This window comes from Lathyrus oleraceus, chromosome 5, assembly GCF_024323335.1.
Source record: "Lathyrus oleraceus cultivar Zhongwan6 chromosome 5, CAAS_Psat_ZW6_1.0, whole genome shotgun sequence".
NCBI classification, from domain to species: Eukaryota; Viridiplantae; Streptophyta; class Magnoliopsida; order Fabales; family Fabaceae; genus Lathyrus; species Lathyrus oleraceus.
The window spans coordinates 634,716,936-634,734,560 of record NC_066583.1 but is presented as its reverse complement, the minus strand read 5'-3'; the positions used below and the strand labels follow the sequence as shown (position 1 = coordinate 634,734,560).

Below are 17,625 nucleotides of genomic sequence, written 5' to 3'. Positions count from 1 at the left end.
CTTTGTTAGCTTCATCTACTTTGTGTTGTCTGTAACGAAAAAAGAAAACACATTTTTGTAATAGTAAACACAAGTAAAGACACAATGGCTATTCATTTTTGACAGCAATGTCAACGCTTCATCAAACAAGCCTTTGTCACAAAACCCTTGGATGTATATGCATAGACATTAAGATTATAGCCTTTGAGCAAAAGATCTTCAAAAACATTTTATGCATCCTCTAGTCTTCCACTTTGGCAGTCCCTTAATAAGAATAGTGTATGTATACACATTTGGTTGAAAACCGTGCTCTTTAAATTTTGTTAACAATGCAATTGCCTTATCAACTTGACGGTTCTTGCATAAAGCATCCAATATAGAGTTATAAGTAATTATATTAGGCAGTTGACCTCTATCACACATCTCATCGACAAGCTCCAAAGCATATGAGATTCTCCCCGATTTGCACAAGCCATCGATAAGGGAACTGTAAGTTATCGTATGAGAAAGATTTCTCTACAATGCATTTCTTTGAAGAGAGTTATAGCTTCTTCAACCATTTTAATCTTAAAAAATCCATTAATCATGATATTGTAGCTACAAACATTGGCTGGCACTTCCCTAAGAGTCATAGCATTGAATATATCCTTTGCCTTGTGTTTGGTATCAGAATAACATGAAATAATTATAACACAGCTAAAATATATGAGAAGAGAATAGAAATGAGAAGAAACACAATTGAATGTTTATAGGATGATGCATAAACAACAATATGAGTTATATATATATATATATATATATATATATATATATATATATATATATATATATATATATATATATATATATATAAGAGACTCATGTACGAAAATATGTTGATACATATTTAGTAAATTATGCTTAATCTTCTCTTTATCATAGAAATCAGTGATTTCTAATGCATTGACATTTTCTACAAAACAAATGACTTTATGTCCTCACAATCTCCCACTTAAAGTCATTTTGTTTGTTTCCAAAATTTATATCCCTTGTTAATTCCATGATGCTACGTTTTAGATAGGCCATAAGAAGAATTGCACCAATAAAACTTGTCAGCGTTGATCGGCTTTGTCATAACATCTGCTAGGTTGTCTTTTGTGTGAATCTTCTGCATGTCCACACTCTCTTCCTCTACTACTTCACGAACGAAATGGTATTGAACTCCTATGTGCTTTGTCTTGGAATGAAAAGTTGGATTTCTTACAATGTGCAAGGCACTTTGATTGTCACAATACACAATAATTTTTGGTTGTTTGTATCTGAGCTCTTCCAATAACCTTTGAATCCATATAGCTTCCTTGCATGCTTGGGTAGCTGCCATATACTCAGCTTCTGTAGTAGATAGAGCTACAACAGTCTGCAGTTTGGATAACCAACTTACCGCTCCTCCTGCAATTGTAAACACATTGCATGTAGTAGATTTTCTTTTGTTAAGATCACCTGCATAATCTGAATCAACATATCCTCTAACACCAAACTCTAATCCTCCAAAACATAATGCAACATCTGAGGTTCCTTTAATGTATCTCAGGATCCTCTTCACAACATTCCAATGCTCTTTACCAGGATCAGCCATAAACCGATTGACCACTCTCACTGCTTGTGCAATGTCTGGCCTTGTACATATCATGGCATACATAAGGCTTCCCACCGCTGATGCATAGGGTACTCGAGACATTTCCATCCTCTCCGCTTCATTGCTAGGATTCATACTTGAGGATAATTTATAATTGATAGGAAGTGGGGTAGATATTGACTTACAGTCTTGCATGTTGAAGCGCCACAAAACTTTTCGTAGATAATTTCTTTGAGAAAGTCAAATCTTCCTATCTTTTCTATCTCGGTGAATTTGCATCCCTAAAATCTTGTTTGTTGGCCCCAAGTCCTTCATATCGAACTCCCTAGCCAATTGTGCCTTCAATTCTTGGACTTGATCTTTGTTGGGGCCTACCACCAACATGTCATCCACATACAACAACAAAATGATGAAAGCATTTTCCTTAAACCTCTTGTAATATGTACAATGATCTGAGCTCAACCTGTTGTATCCAAGGCTAATAATGAAAGAATCAAATCTCTTGTACCAACACCTCAGCGACTGCTTTAAACCGTACAGAGATTTGGTCAACCTGCAAACCAAGTTTTCTTTTCCTTTTTCTTCAAAACCTTCTGGTTGTAGCATATATATTTCTTCTTCAAGTTCTCCATGAAGAAAAGCAATCTTTACATCCAATTGTTCAAGATGTAAATCATAAGCAGCACACATAGCTAACACTACTCTGGTAGTGGTAAGTCTAACCACCGGAGAAAATATTTCATTGAAATTAATTCCTTCCTTTTGAGCATATCCTTTAACCACAAGTCTTGCACGATATCTTTCCACTTGATCATTACCATCACGCTTAATCTTATAGACCCATTTGTTGCCGATGGCTTTCCGACCCTCTGGAAGTACAACAAGATCCCATGTCTTGTTTCTATGTAAGGCTTTCATTTCTTTCTGCATTGTTGTCATCCATAGAGAATCACTTGAGCAACTCACAGCCTCTTGAAAGGTTGATGGTTCTCTATCTTCTGTTAGAAGACAATATGCATCATGGCTTGCCATAACATAGTATGACTGCCAATTTGGTTTCCTTTTTTGACGTGTTGGTCGTCGAACTTCAACACCATCACTACTTTTCATATAGATGGAAAGTCTGTAGAAAATATTCTGTATCATTCATTGATGATTACTCCAGGAGATTGTGGGTATACCCAATCAAGAAGAAGTCAGATGTGTTTTCAATATTCAACAGTGGTATCAAAGCATTTGGTGTTGGTCCATATTCCGCTGCAAATATTATTCACGGTGAAATTGTGCAAGCCGGTTTAATTGAAATTACCATGACGGCAAAATTTGAGATTGAGAAGTTCAATGGGAGTAATTTCTCCCTGTGGAAATTGAAGATAAAGGCAATCTTGAGGAAGGATAACTGCTTAGCAGCAATTGAAGATAGAACTTAGGGAATATCTGATGAGAAGTGGAATGAGATGGATAACAACGTTGTTGCCAACTTGCACTTAGCATTGGCGGATTCAGTTTTGTCTAGTGTTGCCGAAAAGAAAACTGCAAAGGAGATTTGGGATGTTCTCATCAAATTGTACGATGTCAAGTCACTTCACAACAGAATTTTCTTAAAGAGAAGACTTTACACTATTCGAATGAGTGAATCCACATTTGTGACAAATCACATCAACACTCTTAATCCGATGTTTGCTCAACTTACATCGAAAAATTTCACCATAGCAGAAAATGAACGTGCAGAACTTCTACTTCAGAGCTTACCAGATTCATATGATCCACTTGTCGTCAACTTAACAAATAATAATGTTACAGACCGTCTATACTTTGATGATGTTGCCGGAGCTATTCTTGAGGAAGAGTCCATGCGTATAAATAAGGAAGACCGTCAAGAAAACTCAAAACAAGTAGAAGCTTTGACAATGACAAGAGGCAGATCAATGGAACGTGGCCCCAGTGGGAGCCAAAATCATGGTAGATCAAAATCTTGAAGTAAGATGAATGTGAGATGCTACAATTGTGGCAAGAAAGGGCACATGAAAAGAGATTGTTGGTTTAAGAAGAATGGTGAGAAGTTTTCTAAGGCAAGTTCATCTCAAGGATGTATTGCCAATACCTCTGATGATGGAGAGATTCTATATAGCGGAGCAACAATTATTCCAAAGGTAGTAAACAGCTCACTGATGTTTGGATAATTGATTCAGGAGCAACATGGCACATGACTCCTCGACGAGATTGGTTTTACACTTATCAACCTATCTCAGAAGGATCAGTGTTCATGGGAAACGATTACGCCTTAGAAATTGTTGGTGTCGATACTATCAAAATAAAAATGTATGATGGTACAATTCGCACAATTCAAGAGGTACAACATGTGAAAGGTTTGAAGAAAAATTTATTGTCTATTGGAAAATTAGATGATCTCGGGTGCAAGACCCATGTTGAAGGTGGGATCTTGAAGGTGGTGAGAGGTGCTCTAGTAGTGATGAAGGCAGAGAAGCTATCTGCAAATCTATACATGCTTATGGGAGAGACGTTGCAAGAAGGTGACGTGTCAGCTGCATCAACTAGTCAAGGAAACTCAACGACAATGTGGCATCGCAGACTGGGCCACATGTCAGAACGAGGCTTGAAAGTTCTTGCAGAACGTGATCTCTTACCACACAATGCTCACAATGATCTCTTGAAAGTTCTTTTCGATATGAAGGACTTGGGGTCAGCAAACAAGATTTTAGGGATGCAAATTCACCAAGATAGAAAAGATAGGAAGATTTGACTTTCTCAAAGAAATTATCTACGAAAAATTTTGCGGCGCTTCAACATGCAAGACTGTAAGTCAATATCTACCCCACTTCCTATCAATTATAAATTATCCTCAAGTATGAATCCTAGCAATGAAACGGAGAGGATGGAAATGTCTCGAGTATCCTATGCATCAGCGGTGGGAAGCCTTATGTATGTCATGATATGTACAAGGCCAGACATTGCACAAGCAATGGGAGCGGTCAGTCGGTTTATGGCTGATCCTGGTAAAGAGCATTGGAATGTTGTGAAGAGGATTCTGAGATGCATTAAAGGAACCTCGGATGTTGTATTATGTTTTGGAGGATTGGAGTTTGGTGTTAGAGGATATGTTGATTCAGATTATGCAGGTGATCTTAACAAAAGAAAACCTACTGCAGGCTATGTGTTTACAATTGCAGGAGGAGCGGTAAGCTGGTTATCCAAACTGCAGACTGTTGTAGCTCTATCTACTACAGAAGGTGAGTATATGGCAGCTACCCAAGCATGCAAGGAAGCCATATGGATTCAAAGGTTATTGGAAGAGCTCGGATACAAACAACCAAAAATTATTGTGTATTGTGACAATCAAAGTGCCTTGCATATTGTAAGAAATCCAATTTTTCATTCCAAGACAAAACACATAGGAGTTCAATACCATTTCGTTCGTGAAGTAGTAGAGGAAGGGAGTGTGGACATGCAGAAGATTCACACAAAAGACAACCTAGCAGATGTTATGACAAAGCCGATCAACGCTGACAAGTTTTATTGGTGCAATTCTTCTTATGGCCTATCTAAAACGTAGCAACATAGAATTAACAAGGGATATAAATTTTGGAAACAAACAAAATGACTTTAAGTGGGAGATTGTGAGGACATAAAGTCATTTGTTTTGTAAAAAATATCAATGCATTAGAAATCACTGATTTCTATGATAAAGAGAAGATTAAGCATAATTTACTGAATATGTATCAACTTATTTTAATACATGAGTCTCTTATATATAGAGAACTCGTATTGTTGTTTATACATCATCCTATAATCATTCAATTGTGTTTCTTTTCATTTCTATTCTCTTCTCTTATATTTTAACTGTGTTATAATTATTTCATGTTATTCTGATACCCAGCACCTTGCTCACTTCTTTAACCATACAAAATCCATCCATTAAAGAGCTATAAGTAACAACACGGTTTTGCACCTTTTTTCATCATCGCGGTGACCACTGCTTTAGCTTGTTTCATTTTTCCTTCCTTACTAAATGCATCAACCAATATATTAAAGCTATACACAGTCACAGTTTGGTTGATGTTTTCTAATATCATTTTGTGCGACAAACCAATAGCATCTTTCAATTGACCCATAATGCATAAGCCACAAATTAAAGCATTATAAGTGACAACAGTAGGAGAAATTCTCTTAGCAACCATTTCAGAATATAAATCAAAAGTTTATTTTTGCAAATGCATCAATAATCGTGTTGTACCTTACCACATTAGGCTGAACCAACTTCCCACCAAATCGTCTCAGTAATTGCAGGGCTTCTCTTGTTTTTCCAACTTTACATAAGCCATTAGCAAAGGTGCCATAACAAATTTGTCCCAAATGAAATCCCTGTGCTACCACCTTGTCATGAAAGTACAATGCTTTATGGAGCTCCCTTTGAGACAAAAACCTTTAATGAGTGTATTCAAAGTTACTGCATCTGACTTGTATTCCTTCTTGAGAATGTTGGCAAATACAGAAGAGGAAGCGAGTTTAGACCCAATTGACCAAAGCAATTGATCAGGATGTTTAAAGTGACTAAGTCTGACGCAACTCCCCTTAATTCCAGTTGTTTGTAGATTGATTTTAGAACCTTATTGATTCTCGAACCAAACAGAAGCGAAAAAGATAGCATATCAGTGTAGCATACTAATACCGTGCAAGTACAGTTTTGAGGAATCAATTCTTCCTAAAGCTGTACAAAAATTGAAGATAAACTCTCATCCAAAACTCTAAAAACCAGCAATTCTATAGAAAATAGAATCATGTCCCAACAAAGCATACAAATTATAAACTCTAAGCATTCATCCTAGTGACTAAACAACTTGAAGACCATTCCAGTTCTCAATACTTTTGTTTAACACATATTAGAGTAAACTATGCACCTGCAATGTATCCTTAGTAACTCATTCGACAGTAGTTTAAATTAGCCACAAGAACACATCAAGTCATTTTTAGCTTACTTCTCTTAAGTGTCTGACACTCATTATGTCTTCTATGAACTGTGTTGTTCTTAAAATTCCTTTGAATGATGGGGATGTTGCCAATTTTTTTGTTGGTAGTTGGTTGGTTTCTGGTGGTTAGTTGTGATGGCTCTTCTTTTGGATCGAATAAAGTTGCAACATATGTTGCAATTGTTGTGTACCTGAGGTCTTTGACGTGACATATTTCACAATATTCTACTAAGGAATCAACTCGGCAGTTTTTAGTGTTGACAGACTGTTAGATACATTGGTTCAAAGTAGAGTGCATTTCTAGTATGCATGTTTTCTAGACTTTGGTCTCAGAAAATGTTGAATCAGTTGCTGAGCTCGGGTAGATGATCATGGTAAAGTAATTACCATTCTCGTTTGCAACCTTCTCTCTGAGAACTTCTTTTCATGCAAAATGCAAAAAGTTCATTCTTTACAAAGGTTATAGAAAGGAGCAAGCTTTAAAAAATTTTAATCTTATTAAGGACAGGATCTAATAGATTTTCATATATTAAGTTTCTTAAATATAAATTATAATTTAAGTATTAGATAGTTTCATAAATAAGGAGATTTCAGCATGATGATACTAAATATGCAACTTCGTTGTCTAATCAAATACAAATAAAGACGATACAAAGATGCTTTGAAGATAAAACCAGGAACTTAGAGATCTTTGGGAGGTAAGACGCATGGTTTCAGCTATTCTTGATAACAATCCTAATTCCCTTATGTACTAACCAATGTTTGCTTTATCATGTTCTTTTGGGTCAAATAAATCATTCAATCCTTCTAGAAAATTTAATTGCTTACCAAAAGTATTTGAAACCTTCAAGAAAATCTGATGGGACAGCTCCAACACTGCTTGCTTACATAAATATGGAGCTTCAAACCTTGATTCAATCTCTGCTGCGTATTTCCAGAATATTCAAAGTCAACCTGTATGGCACATATCTCACTCATTTCCATAGGAAGAACCCTTAGTCCAATTTACAGAATATCCCATGTTGATGTCCATGCGGAATTTTTCACCTACATACATAACTTGAAGTTCTCACACGTTCACAGTAAAAAAAAGTAGGGAAGAGCAATACTTAACTCATAGAAACCATAACAAAATAAAGATTTACTGATGATGTATTCTATTTATAAGAAAATATCAAGATTATCTCATCACAACCATAGAGGGAATGAAGTTTGCTGCACAAAAAAGGGTAGCCCGGCGTGTAAAACCGTAACATTTTGCAAAACAAAGCCTTCCATTCACACATATAGGAAAAACTTTCTGTGCTACATGTTTTGGTTGATCTAGGAAGGTACACCGGGTCTCATATATCAGCTGAAGAGTCCAACCAACCTGGACGAGTGTACCCGTGAACCCAACAACCTGAATGAGACAACTCAAAAAATTCAGGTTTTTACATAATTGTTTCCAGGTTACTAGAGGAATGTGTGTCAGATTCTTAGAATTCTATATCGGATATACGAATTGACTTATGTATTACCAAATTGCAGTAAACAGAGTGATATTCTCACTTGTTACTAATATGTGGATCCAAAATATGCTCATAAATTGCCAAGTATTTTAAAGTTTAGTCTGTCATAATGTGTATCATATATACAACTCCCTAAATCTATAATGTAAATTATTGTGTCCTAATAGTAATTAGCAGTACCTTGCCACATATTTTTAAACTATGAATGAAAATGATGTGCAATTGAACATGAACCCATTTGAGGGATCAACAAAGCTGTTAAAAAGAAGAACTGTAAACTATAGTACTGCTTGAGGTGATAATATAGATTTTGGTAGAAACGAATTCAAAGGGACATTGTATCCATGGACCTGTGTGATTACAGTAAAGCAATGACATTCAAAAGATAAGAGCAACAGCTCAAAATCAGACGACTCGCATGAAGGCCTAATAAGCAAACTTGTATCCATGATCCTATCAGATTTCACATGTATTCTACCTATGAATTAAATAGAACTTCCATGTTTTAGGGCTGTCATGTCATACATTGGTGAATAGGTTACGACAAGACTAATAAATTCATCCTCGTGGTGTCGATGAGTATTGAAATGAATTCGTTCATTTAAAGCATCAAGATATTTGGTGGTGCTAAAATTGGCTAGAGGTGTAATAAAATTAGTACAAACGCAGTCTATCATTTTGTGAAGACACAAACAACAAATACATATATCTTTTTCTCATTAACTGAAGCAACTACATTAACGAAAAGATGAAATAATGTTGAAACATAAATTCAAAATGATAATGTAGAAATAGAAATGCATCTTACCTATTATTAGTCTTATAGTAGACCTTTCATAATCATTTCACGAAGAAGTTTCTCAGCTTTATCATTTTCATTGTTTTCAAATAGGGAAAGAATAATGATTTCATAAGTTTGAGCATCCGGAATGCAACCATTGTCTTTCATTTTTGACAGCAAGGCCAACGCTTCATCAACCAAGCCACTCTTACCAAATCCATGGATCATAACGTTATATGTATAGACATTAAGATTGTAGCCTTTGACCAAAAGTTCTTCAAAAACCTTCCGTGCATCCTTTAGTCTTCCACCTTTACACAATCCATTGATAAGAATGTTGTATGTGTACACCCTAGGTTGAATACCTTTGTCTTTAAATTCTTTAAACAATGCAATTGCCTTGTCAACGTCATGATTTTTGCACAAAGCATCTAATATAGAATTATAAGTAATTATATCCGGTGGTTGACCTCTATCATGCATCTCATCAACAAGCTCCCGGGCATATGAGATTTCCCCCGATTTGCACAAACCATCAATAAGAGAATTGTAAGTTACCGTATTGGGAATGATTTTTCTACAACACATTTCTTTGAAGAGATTAATAGCTTCATCCACCATTTTAACCTTACAAAACCCATCGATCATGGTAGTGTAGCTCCAAACATCACCAGTCACTCCTCTTTCAGACATAATGTTGAATATATCATTGGCCTTGTTCACTTCACTTACAAGACAATATCCATTCATCAAAGAATTATACGTAACAACGTTAAGTTTAATGTCTCTCTTAATCATCATAGCTAACACATTTTGTGCTTCTTTCACCTTTCCTTCCTTACAAAAAGTATTAACCAATATATTAAAGGTATACACATCCGGGTAGACATTTTCCAATGTCATTTTATCAAACAAATGAATTGCTTCTTTCAATTTACCAATAATGCAAAAGCCACTAATTAAAGCATTGTAAGTGAAAACATTGGGAGAAACATTCTTAGCAACCATTTCAGAATATAAATCACATGCATCATTAACAAGTTTATCTTTGCACAGACTATCAATGATTGTATTGTACATTACGGAATCAGGCTGAACCAATTTCCCATCAACTCGTCTCAGCAACTCTAGTGCTGCTTTTGTTTCTCCAACTTTACATAAACCATTGATCAATATCCCGTAGCTAACTTGGTCCAACCGAAATCCCTGAGCTACGACCTTGTCATGAAATCGCAATGCTTTAGGGAGGTCACCTTTGAGACAGAGACCCTTGATGAGTGTATTGAAGGTTATAGCATCTGGATGATAACCCCTCTTGAGAATCTTTGTCAAAACAGAAAAAGCAAAAGTGATATGACCCAATTGACAGAGAGAATTCATGAGAATGTGGTGAGTAACAAAATCAGGAGTAACTCTAGTCAATTCCATCTGTTGAGAAAGGGAAACAACAGTGGGATAATGTTTGGCCTTGACAAGAGAACCTAAAACCTTGCCAAATTCAATGGCGGGTGGGGTAGGGTTCTTATGGAGCATTTGATTGAAAAATGAAACAGCATCAATAGTATCATTCAAATGATGGAGACAGTGAGAATGTGATCTCGAATTGGGAATGGAAACAGAAGAAACATACCTTAAAAACGACATTGTTGTCTTGTCGCTCGGCACACTCAACAAATTCTTTCTTGTGTTGGAATTGAAATTGAAATATAAAAAAACCTAAAATCTCGAATTCGAATGAAACGATGCAGTTTGTTAAAAAAATGATACAGTGAAATTCAATGATTATTAGTAGTAGTAGTATTATAACTATTTATACATTTAAAATGTAATTGTTAAAGTTTCAGTCACTTTTTATTATATAAAAATTTTACACTATTAAATTATTACTCCCTCCGTTCATTTATAAATGTCACTTTCTTTCAAAAAAATTTGTTTCTTTTTAATTGTCACTTATAAAGTTTAAGGTAGTATTAATTGCAATTTTGTCAAAATTACCCCTAGATAATGATTGCAGAGAGAAAAAATAAAGTGAATGTAATAAATAATTAAAGGTATTATAGGTAAAAGAAGAATTATTATTTGAAAGTAACAATAATGATTAGCTTCCTTGATATGTGTAAAAAGTCAAAAAAGACACTTAAAAAGAAACGGAAGGAGTATCTTTTACTAATCAATTACAAATCGCTCTATTATAACGTTTTTAGTTGTAATGATTAATTAAATAGCATGTCTCTAAAATTTTTAAGACATAAAATTCATTCATTCATTATATATATATATATATATATATATATATATATATATATATATATATATGTTAAGAGAAAACTCTAGAATTGTTATCCGTTAAATTACTCATAACTTTTTTTAGATTTAACCATTACAATAGTGTTAAATTACTCATAACTTTTTTTAGATTTAACCATTACAATAGTATAAAGTTATATTCAGCGCCTTAATAAAATCACAATCTAAAATTAGTAATTGAAGCATAACCAATAAAATCACAATCTAAAATTAGTAATTGAAGCATAACCATTGAAAAAAATTGAAATTGAAGCAAAGAGGAAGGATGAAGGTGAGAATTCATTAAAATATGAGAAGGAGAAGCAAGATATCGCTTTAGAAAAAAAAATTATAAGAGTAAAACACATTTTAGATGGCAATGAAAAAGCAAAATATATAATTCTATGCAAAGAAAAATTGCTTTGTCAATACAATAATGGGGTATATATGTTTTTCTAACTAATTTTTTGGGTTGATTTTTTCAAACATTATTTTTCTTTTATATTACTTTTTCCGTTCTTTTTTAAGTGTCTCTTTTTTGAAGAAAAAAGTTGTTACTTTTTAACTGTCATTTACAAAGTTCAAAAAAGTATTAATTATATTTTATCAAATTTATCTTTTATTTTTATTTAGAACAAATAAAATCTAATTTATCTATTACTTATAGTAAAAGAGATATGTTGTTTTGGACTTACTTTTTTCATTTCCATTATCCTCAACATACTATAGTTATCTACAATAAATAAATGAACATTTAATATTTTGTTTATTACTTTTATAATAAAAAATTAATTTTAAATGCCATCAATTATCTCTCAAATGTTAAAATCAGAAAATTTACTACAACTATACCGTGGCAATTAGTCATTATTCTCATTTTTAATTATTATCTTTTAGATATTGTTTTGTATTAATAATTATGATACAATTTGAATTTTATTGTTTCTTATTTTTAACTATTTTCCATTTTATATTACTTGAGAGAGGATAGAAAATAGATATGAGATATTTTCATTTAAATAACTACATTATTATTTTATTTTCTATTTTATTTTATTGATGTTTATTTTATGATTATATTATTGATTGTGTCATATTCACCCATATTTAATAAAAAAATTAGTTATTATACACAAATGTATATCACAATATCATAAGATTTAATATATAAATAATTTAAATTTAGACCAAAATTAAATAATAAATAAATTTATATTTTGACATGTACACTAAAAAAATGGATAAATTGGCACGGGAGTGCTCATTTGAACACTAATTACAATAAAAAAGAAAAAACTTATCTAAAAATTAAAATAAACATAAATAGGTAGATATGCAAAGCATAATAGTGGAATGAAAAAGAACTACACCAAAATGGCACTCCGTTTGTTTGCTTTTTTTTTAATATACTTACGCATTAAAAAATAAATGAATAGTTTTTATTTTAATTTTAGTTTGAATTATTTGTTTAATAAATTATGTGACATTGACTCTCATATTTGTTTCTATGCTTTTTTAATATGCCCACGGAAGAAATTATAAAATATTATTTTTATAATCTATTTGTCAAGTTAAATTAGAAGGTAGTATGCAGTATTTATTTTCATCGCGTATAAAATATAAATAGTAATTTCAATTTTCATTTAATAATAATAATTTACTTAATAAATATATGAAAATACAAAAATTTATCTTTATACTTTAATTTTGATTTAATATAAATGATTTTTACATAATAAGAATGTCGAACATGGAATTTAAATTATAAATATCTCTCGTTTCACTAAAAAAAAGAAAATAAAAATAAAATTTATTAATTAGCAATATAATGTAATCTATAAAATATAAGTAAAATTTAACGGTTAACACGGGTTGTGTTGTTAGCTACTTCTTTAGTTTCTGGAAGCTTTGTTCATATTCGTCATTCCATTCAATTTGAACACCTTTTATGTGTTAATCGGGTTAAGGGTAGTGTTATCTGCAAAAATTTCATAATAAATCTTTTGTATTTGCCAGCAAGTTCCAAAAAAACCTTCTAACTTCTTAAACATTTTAGGATATTTCCCAATTTTATATTGCTCCTTTGAAGGGTCGACGACCATGTCGCCCTGTGAAATTACATGCCCTAGGAACTTCGATTTCGGCATCCAAAATTCACACATACTAAACTTAGAAAATGGTTTCTTATCTCGGAGAATGGACAATATAACTATAGGGTTTGCCTCGTGCTCTTGAAGATCTCGAGAATATATCAATATTTCATCAATAAATATTACCACAAATTGGTCAAGGTAAGGTTGTAGTATACAACTCACGAAGTCCATGAAGACGGTTGTGGAATTGTTCACACCAAGTGGCTTCATTCATTACTCATAATGTCCATATCGTGTCTGAAATGCGGTTTCTGGAGAATTTGAAATCTTTACTCTAGTTTGGTGATACCCGGAGTGTCGGTCAATCTTAGAGAAAATAGTAGCTCTTTTAAGTTGATCGAGTAAATCATCAATCTGCAAGAGTGGATACTTGTTCTTGGTAGTGACCTTATTGAGTTAGAAGATTTCCTGGAATTACAACATGCGCCTAAATTCCGATAAATGCTCATTTGGCGTACAAGCGGGAAGGTTTGTAGGTTTTATGTTAACCAATAGAGGTATAGAGGTGAACCCAGATAAGTGTCATGCCAACATTGACATGAGGACCCCTTCCAATGTTAAAGACATTTAATAACTAACAATGTGTTTAGCTACCTTATCTCATTTCCTTGTTAGCTACCTTATCTCATTTCCTTTTTTGTGCAGGTGATAAGGCTTTTCATTTATTTTCCATTCTAAAGAAAAGTGAGAAGTTCAAATGGACAAGCGGGATCGTTGTCGCTGTTTGAGGCAATAAAAAATTGTTCTATACATGGGATCTTTTCCATCCTTTGAGGCGATTAAACACATTAGATCCCTACTATGCATCCTTGCCGCCCTTCGAGGCGATCAGACACGTTGGATCCCTACGAGGGATCCTTGTCTCCCTTTAAGGCAACCAAATATGTTGGATTCCTACGAGGGATCCTTGTCACCCTATGAGGTGATCAAACATGTTGGAACCCTATGAGGGATCCTTACCTCCCTTTTAGGCGATCAAAAACATTGGATTCCTATGAGGAATCCTTTCCACCCTTCGAGGTGATTCAATACGAAGGATCAATACAAGGGATCCTTATCTCCCTTTGAGGAGATAAAACATGTTGGATACCTATGAGGGATCATTGACGTCCTTTGAGGAATCCCTATGATGGATCCTTGTCTCCCTTTGAGGCGATCATACATGTTAGATTCCTAAGAGGGATCCTTGTTACCCTTTGAGGCGATCATACATGTTGGATTCCTAAGAGGGATCCTTGTCACCATTTATAGGCGATCAAAACGGTCAGGTGGAATGATGATTGCCAAGCGGCATTTGAAAAAATAAAAGAGTATTTGCAGGAGCCTCCGATTCTGATGCCTCTTGTGGAGGGGCGACCGTTAATCCTGTACTTGACAGTCCTTGAGGGGTCTATGGGGTGTGTAATGGGGCAGCATGACGAGTCTGGTCGAAAAGAGCATGCAATTTACTACCTTAGTAAAAAGTTTACCGACTGTGAAACAAGATATTCACTGCTCGAGAAAACTTGTTGCGCTTTGGCATGGGCTGCTCGCCGACTGAGACAGTATATGCTGGTTCATACCACTTTGTTGATTTCCAAGATGGATCCGATCAAGTATATATTTTAGAAGCCAGCATTGACCGGACGGGTTGCGAGATGGCAAATGATTTTGACTGAATACGATATCCAGTACACTTCTCAAAAGGCAATAAAGGGGAGTGTATTGTCTGATTACCTCGCCCAGCAACCCATTGAGGATTATCAACCGATGAAATTTGAGTTCCCTGATGAGGACATCATGTTTCTCAAATCGAAAGATTGTGAGGAGCCTATCCCGGAGGAGGGGCCTGACCCTGAGTCCGAATGGATTCTGATGTTTGATGGGGCCGTTAACGTGAATGGTAGCGGAGTTGGTGTTGTTTTGGTTACGCCGAAGGGATCCCACATTCCTTTTGCTGCCCGACTAACATTTGAATGCACCAACAATGTATCTGAATACGAAGCTTGTATCCTGGGTGTCGAAGAGGCGATTGATTTGCGAGTCAAGAACCTTGTTATTTATGGAGATTTGGCTTTGGTTGTGAACCAGGTTAACGGGAAATGGCTTACGCATCAATCCCACTTAATTCCATACCGGGATTATACGAGGAGATTGTTGACGTTCTTCACCAAGGTGGAATTACACCATGTGTCGAGGGAAGAAAATCCTTTAGCAGATGCCTTGGCTACTCTGGCCGCTTTGATTAAAGTGCAGTGGTGGAATCAAATTCCTAGTGTTGAGGTGGGACGGCTGGATAGACCGGCTTATGTGTTTGTTGTCGAAGCAGTGCCTGATGAGGAAAAGCCGTGGTATTATGACATCAAGCGTTATCTGGAGACCCAAGAGTATCCCGAGGGAGCGTCTAAGAAGGATCGAAAGACTCTGAGGAGGTTGGCCATGGCCTTTTATCTGAATAAAGATGGGGTTTTGTACAAGAGGAATTTTGATTGGGTTTTGCTCAGATGTGTCGATGACAAAGAAGCAAGCCAATTGATGAAAGAGGTGCACGAGGGATCGTTTGGCACCCACGCCAGCGGGAATGCGATGGTGCAAAGGTTGCTAAGGGCTGGATATTACTGGATGACAATGGAGGCTCAGTGTTTCAACTTCGTGCGGAAATGTCATAAATGTCAGATTTATGCTGACAAAGTGCACGTGCCTCCAAATCCGTTGAGTTTGATGTCGTCTCCGTGGCCGTTTTCTATGTGGGGCATTGATATGATCGGAAAGATCGAGCCTACGACTTCGAATGGGCACCGATTCATATTAGTGGCTATTGATTATTTCACCAAGTGGGTGGAAGGGCGTCTTATGCAAACGTGATAAAACAGGTCGTGGCTAGGTTCCTGAAAAGAGACATCATTTGCAGATATGGGGTTCCCGAAAGAATCATCATTGATAATGGTTCTAATCTAACCAACAACATGATGATGGTAGAACTGTGCCGGGAGTTCAAGATCGAGCATCACAATTCTTCTCCTTATCGTCCAAAGATGAATGGGGCGGTCGAGGCGGCTAATAAGAATATTAAGAAGATTGTGCAAAAAATGGTCGTGACCTATAAGGATTGGCACGAGATGTTGCCGTTTGCGTTGCATGGGTATCGAACCTCAGTGCGTACATCTACTAGGGCAACGCCTTTCTCGCTTGTGTATGGGATGGAAGTTGTGCTACCAGTTGAGGTCCAGATTCCGTCATTGAGAGTCCTGATGGATGTGAAATTGGAAGAGACTGAATGGGTAAGGACTCGGTATGAAGAGTTAAGCCTGAGTGAGGAAAAGAGGCTGGCGGCCATTTGTCATGGCAGTTGTACCAACAGCGAATGAAACGTGCTTTTGACCGGAGGGTGCGACCTCGTGTGTACCATGTGGGAGATATGGTATTGAAAAGGATCCTTCCTCCTCAGAACGATCGTCGGGGCAAGTGGACACCCAATTATGAAGGTCCAATCGTGGTCAAGAAGGTTTTCTCTGGCGGAGCCTTGTTGTTGACGACCATGGATGGTGAGGATTTTTCATCCCATGTGAATGCGGACGCAGTTAAAAAATACTTCATATAAGAGACCCGCTGGACGGAAAGAATGAAATAGTCCAGGCAAAAATGGGCATCCCGGCGAACAAAAAAAATGAAAATGAAAAAAGGTTCGGGCAAAAATTAGAGATAAAAAAGAAAAAAACTATACACCCGGCAGGTCGAAAACCCCACAAGGACGGCTTGGGCAAAAAAGGGTATCCCGGTGGACTGAAAACCCGAAAGGGCAGTCCAGGCAAAAGAGGGAGTGAAACAAACAACTGTGTCTAGCATGGTCGTTTGTACTTTGGATTTGACACATGGATAATCTAAAAGCGGAGATCGGTCAGAAGCGTCTTGTTTCGGAAAGCAGAAAGCGCGGAGAGTCTTGAGGACATATGGGTTGTAACCGGGTTGGAACTTGATGAGATCGCGGGTTCACATTGCCATTAGGATAGATTTTCCTTTTGTGCGCAATTACCTCTTTTCAGGGATTGCTTCCTATGTACTGCTCAGTTACGAGCCACCTTTTTCAATCAATAAAATGCATATTCAGTCAAATAATTTTGTTTTTGTTTTCATTACCGCTTTGATTGCAAAAACATCCGTTTATTTTGATAAGGATCTTTGCATTTTGAGATGTAGGGGTCTCTTCCAATGCATGTTTAGAGGATTGAAACTTGAAATCTTATTCGGAAGGTAGAGTGATATGGGTGTTGAAATTTTGGCGTGCCTGGGGCACGTTTTATCTGACGATCTCTTTTGCAGGTGCTGTTGGTTA

At 35.6% G+C, this 17,625-nt stretch overlaps 1 pseudogene; it reads right to left on the bottom strand.

The window, feature by feature from the left end:
- Positions 1–10,638, bottom strand: LOC127082581 (pentatricopeptide repeat-containing protein At1g63330-like; annotated as a pseudogene).
- Between the last annotated feature and the right edge of the window lie 6,987 nt (positions 10,639–17,625).